We start from the raw sequence: 5843 nt of genomic DNA, 5'->3' as shown, positions 1-5843 counted from the left end.
CCCCCCCCCCCCCAAAAAAAAAAGAAATTATAAAGTTAATTTAAATAAATATTTCCTTACTATAAGAAACAAGTGTGTTGCAATATTCAAAATCTTGTCAAAAAGTACTTGAATTTTGAAAAATAGTTGAGCATGAATAAATCATAATAAGCTATTCAAAAGTTACAGTCTACTAATTAAAAAGCTATCCATTCTCGATCTATTATCAATTCAAATCAAATACTAGGTTTGTTAATTGTTTCGTCTATTTGAGTTCCCTCTATGAAGAGTATTTGATTCTACCATATCTGGATCTTGAGAAGAAGATTTTTGAAATTTTTGTCAATTTGACCCTTTTTGGCCCCTCAAAATTCAAATTATTTTCAAAATACCCTTTTTTTTGTTATAAAATTGTAATTCAAAGTTTTAAACCATTTTGTAGTCCCACAAAGTCATATTTAATTAATAACCTAAATAACTTTCTGAGGGGAAATTTGAAAATACCAAATTTCGGTTTTTTTCAGTATTTTCTGGCTTAAACATATAAACCATGAAAATTACTGATCTATTATTACTACTCTAGTCCTTTATGATTTCAAGGTCTGACGCATTTTCACACATCAAAACCCTATTTATCGAAGTAGGTCGAGCGCACATAATAGTACAAACTTCATACTCCCTTGCACCAGCAAGTTACATAACAAATATCATATTGGGAAAGCTTGTTATTGCAAATTCCTTCTTAACTTTTAGAAAAAATTTCATAACTCAACACAGTGAAAGTACATCAAATGTAGACAGTGCAACAAGAAATGAATGTGCAATTTCACAAAGTCTTGTTATTTTTTTCACATCAATAATCCAAGATGGCTGTCGTGAGCACCATTTTGAAAATCTGTTTTTAACTTAAAACAAAGGATGCTAAATTCGATAAAACCAAACCAATATTCAAATTTCTACAGTTGTGCAGAAAGGATTATGATGAAAAATCATGGATATCTTAAGCATAAGGTTCTGAAACAAGAGGCCCAGGGGCCTTTATATAGCTCACCTGGTATTTTATTTTCAAATTTCAATTTGAAACCTGCTGAGTACCATAGCGGTTTATTAAAGAAGTACAAGAAGTACAAGTAGCAAAAAGAACTACATGCATATCTATTTCCCGCATTGGGCCCAGTCCTCTGCCCCAAGGGGGTCACAACCTCCATTTATACAAAATTTAGTCAATTGCCTGTAGATGATCTATAACCAATTTGGTGATAATTAGGATAAAATCCCTTTATCCCTATTGAATGATAAAAATAAACACCTCTATTTCCCCTATTGGGCTGCGCCCCTCAAAAGCCCCCAGGAGGGCCATAACCTCTGTTTATTATACACAATTGAGAACCCTTTGGCCAATGATGATCTAGACCAAATTAGGATAAAATCGCTTTATCCCTATCGAAGAAAAAGGATTTTAAAGGTTTTACCTCTACTTCCCCTAGTGGGCCCAGCCCCCGGAAGGCCACACCTCCGTTTGTACCAACTTGAGGCACTTTTGTCCAAAGATGCATTAGAACAAATTTAATAAAAATCCTTCTATTGGTTGAGAAGTTATTCTTCTACTAAACTCGTATAACTTTCTTCAAACTCATACTTAAACAAATATAGGATTTTGTTCTCGTAAGGAGGTTAGAATATTGGGAATTTATAAGCAGTGCTGTTGTAGGTAAACAGAACCATCATGGCTAGTACAGTGCTATGCTTCGTTATCAAAAAGTCCGAGAACACAGAAGCGTTTTAGGCAAAAAGGAAATTATAGTATATTTGTTTTTGTATAAATCTCATTGCTATGGTAGATGGACAAGCAACGCAAAGACAGAAGACAGTCAGAGAATTCATAACAAGGGAGCAGAAGAGAGTAATGGTATTCCGTCTTTGCGTATAGCAGAGTTATCTTCTCTTGGGAACAGGTATTGATTGTTACGTCATTGGTTTGTGCTAGAAAATTACGTCGTTTTCTCAAAAAATGATGACGTTACTCTCACAAACAAGTGACGTAACAATAAATACCTGCTCCCAAGAGAAGATAACATTCTGCAATACGCAAAGACGGAATAGAGGAGCTTGAGTTTCATTTAAATGAGAGTTCATCATTCTGTAATTAGAACGTTTACCTCGTTATGGCAGGAGATTTCAATGTAAGAGTTGGTACAGAGCAAGACGTCATTCTAGACGATGATACTGAACACATCGAGGTTGAGTATGACACAGATTGGTTTAATATTTTTCGAACATCCAGTTACATTGTTATTTATGGCATTGTGAAATTCCCGCTATCAGTGTGAAGCTATCCAGGCATACACATGTTAAATGGTATAGCTGGTGAGGATGAGTAGGTAGCTTTACTTTTGTCTCTCATGTGGATAAACGTATAAATTACTATTTCCTTACGTCAACAGACCTCTATAATCAGGTTAAACAGCTTCAGATTATCGGTAGAGATGAGTCGCATCACTTCCACTTCACTGCTGTTTGAGAACGGGTATATACAAAAGCTATGGATCACAAGAAGGTAAACGTTATCCTTGGAAAAGAATGAAATGGAAGCAGAATGTTTAAGCGACTTTACGATAGGACTAGAAAGCATGCTGTCTAACATAAAATCTAACAACAAAGAAACTCTTGTAACGAAAGGTATTAATGAAGAAATAAAGGTTTTAACTTCTGTAATATCTAAGACTGGTTTAACATGTGGTATTTCTGTAAACGAATGTGTTGACGCAGTTAGCTCAAATATGTCAGCGAAGCAGCCTTCATTGTGGGATAAACAAGTGAAGCATTAGAGGTTGAAAATACAAAACTATTTAATAAGTTTAGAATAACCAATTGAAATGCTGACAGGTAGAAGTAAACTTAAATAACATCTGAAAACAGCAACAGGTAGCAGCAGAAAGTAGATTTACATATAGACTGCCAATACAGGTGGTTCACAGAAGTACCAGTGATTTATGGAAAAGCATTCAACTTTTCAATAGAAAAGGTGTAACTTCAATAGACATATCTGCTGATGAGTGGTTTCATTATTTTAAATCTTTATCAAACAACACAAAATTCGAAATTGGTGATAATTTTAATGAAGAGGTAATAGACACTCTGAATGAGTTCGACTCTGGTAGAAACGATCGTATACAAATGGCATCCTAGATAACGATATCAATAAAAGTGACATTAAGGCTGTTACAAAGGGGCTACACGTGTTTAACTGCTTTTACACGTGTATAATACTACTACATTGCAAAATGTCAGGACACGATAAAAATTATCTCGTTAACGCTATCAAATATACATCCTGTATCAAATACCAACGCATAGCAGATGGGTGATTTGGCAATAAAACGTCAATAAAAGTTTCCGATCCCATTCTTTAAAGTTAATATCATGTTCACACCACAATGAACGTCATAGGTCGTGATCTACCACAATCAAGCAAATGCAAAATTATTGAAATAATGATTGTATGATTGATAATTATAAAATCAAATAATAGTGCCGGCAAACATTTGATGGACATATTTTGAACGTTAACACATTTTCCTGCAAATCCCGCTAAGAGTAAGAATGATTAAAAACCACTTACTAGTATACCGTGAGTTCGGGAGTCCTGAGAATGGTCTCTACTACTGCGTCTGCTCCTTGCTGATCTATTATCCTATATCAACCAGTAAAGCGGAGTGGTTGTAATGAGTTTGATGACGATATTTAGGCTGATAACAGCGTGTTGTTGATTGTTTTATATAATTACTATAACTGCACGTATCCACCACGGCGAGTGGGCGTTGTTGTACATGCCTTATTATTAAAAGTTTACACAAGGCTCTGTTGGGGGCAGTACGATGTTTACATACATCATACATACCAGGCTGCAACCTTTTCAGCCATTATAGTGTCGCATTATTGACTTTATTCCATATTTATCTGTAGCATATCTCAACCACAATGTCCATTTCAGAGTCTGTAAAAAAAATATCTGTTTAAACTTTATCTGTTGCAACTCTTAAATGCAAATAGCGGTACTTAATGAAACCCGAGCTGGCAACAAAGGTGGAATTTGTATTCGACAGGAATAACTTTATTTTTACTTATAGCGTTAAAGCAAAAGTAATTTAGAGTTTGTTTGATTTTGGTAAAAACTGGTATGTGTAGAGAGAAACACATTCTGTTGGAATTGATAACGATCGAGATAAGTGCGAAATCTTTGGATTTTCTTTTAATTTTTCGAATCACAAACATATCTTAGAAGAATCTTTAGTGAACTAAAAGATCATTCTGGAGTCACAAAAAATCACATATGAGTTCATACTCTCACAAATGCTACTGTTTCTAAATATTCATAATTTCGACCAAATTACCAAATGAATGACGCGATGTTCCAGTAATATCCTACAGTGTTTAAAAATGAATTTACAATCACGTCGCAGATTATTTATAAATAAAAACTAGTTAAGAACTGTAAACAGTAATTTATGAATGTAGAAATATGTCATCAAGATGAATAGGTATAATTCTCTTTTATATTTGTATGACAATTTATCATCGGATAATATGCAAATTATTAGGATATGTTTTAGCTAGCTGTTCGTCACGTTTCTAACCAAACGGTACAGGTAATTAACGAACGGCTATCAACACAAGCTGGTGCTGCTCCCGAACATTGACGTATCGAGCTATCACGTCAGTTGCGTGGTCAGGTTTTTTCCCCACGACCTCTCTTGTCTTTAAAATACAGAAACGCAGAACTTGGTTTTATTTTGTGAAACCCTCATGTGTCAGCATTAGTTCTAAAAAAAGTATACTTATATAGCATAGAATTTACAATTGTGTATTGATATAAAACTTTCATTCGAGGTAAGTATTTATATGTGATTCCGTTTAGTTGCTGTGTTTATGACTTATCATCTATTAGTACATATTTACTACCTTGGTATAATTTTGTATTACATAAACACTTCCAGGAATTTCGAGCTAGCCATCACCAGAGTCGGCTCTCTCAGTTTCTGAATGTTTTTTTTATCATGTCCTTAACTCATAGCTTCAATTACATCAATATTGTGGATTTTAAAAAGTTCCTGCATATCATGTAGTTCAAGACTGAATCGTGATTTAGTGGAACTACTAGCCTACTAGACGGCGTTGGCTTTTTCAAACCTTCCATTATTTCTATAAGTGTGAATTTCTTTTTACATCGGAAACAGCTACAGCTATTCTCCGCATGTTATACACTGCCACGACACTTAAAATGTGCCTTACTTGTTACTTAAGTGCGGTTGCTCAGACCGGAAGTACATACGACTTACAAAAAAACGTAGTCACGAGACAGGCGGGACAAACATTAGAAAGAACGTCGGTTTCTGGGCTAACTATAAAGGCAGGGCCGCATTCGTTTATCGCTATCCAAACGGTTGAACCGGCCGGACAAGAATTTTTCATTTATGAAACAAGGTCCGTACGAGCCTTGACAAAGCCTTGCACAGCATGCATACATTAATGAAAATGCAATTTTTAAAGAAAATTGTCTGAAGATTCAAAAGTTATTGATGTGTTTCTTATCATCAGGCGGTCATTGTTATATATGAACTTTTTAGTTTAAAATTTCTGAGCATATGTACCTACAACAGTTAACGTGTAGTTGTTCTTACGATACTACGTCGATACTTCATGTACGTAGGCTATAGGGACTCGATCGTTGTCAAAGTATAATTGATCTCGGTAATATGCCAGCTTAATATCTAAATAATACCCCGGGGGGTCATATATTATTAACACACAACTAATGTAAATGTTAAGCCACCTGATTAAATGTAAGTGTATCATTGATTCCA

At 34.8% G+C, this 5843-nt stretch overlaps 1 protein-coding gene across 1 annotated transcript in view; it reads right to left on the bottom strand.

Moving 5' to 3' along the window:
• Positions 1-3803, bottom strand: part of LOC110446908 (prostate-associated microseminoprotein-like) — a 14539-nt gene extending 10736 nt beyond the window's left edge. Inside the window, exon 1 of the mRNA XM_021492251.1 lies at positions 3602-3803. The gene's annotated coding sequence lies outside the window, so the exon portion shown is untranslated. The remainder of the gene's footprint in view (positions 1-3601) is intronic.
• Positions 3804-5843: the final 2040 nt, after the last annotated feature.

Source organism: Mizuhopecten yessoensis, unplaced genomic scaffold (assembly GCF_002113885.1).
Source record: "Mizuhopecten yessoensis strain PY_sf001 unplaced genomic scaffold, ASM211388v2 scaffold3049, whole genome shotgun sequence".
Classification (NCBI taxonomy): Eukaryota; Metazoa; Mollusca; class Bivalvia; order Pectinida; family Pectinidae; genus Mizuhopecten; species Mizuhopecten yessoensis.
Note: the sequence above shows the minus strand (reverse complement) of the source record. Positions and strands in the feature narration are given on the sequence as shown.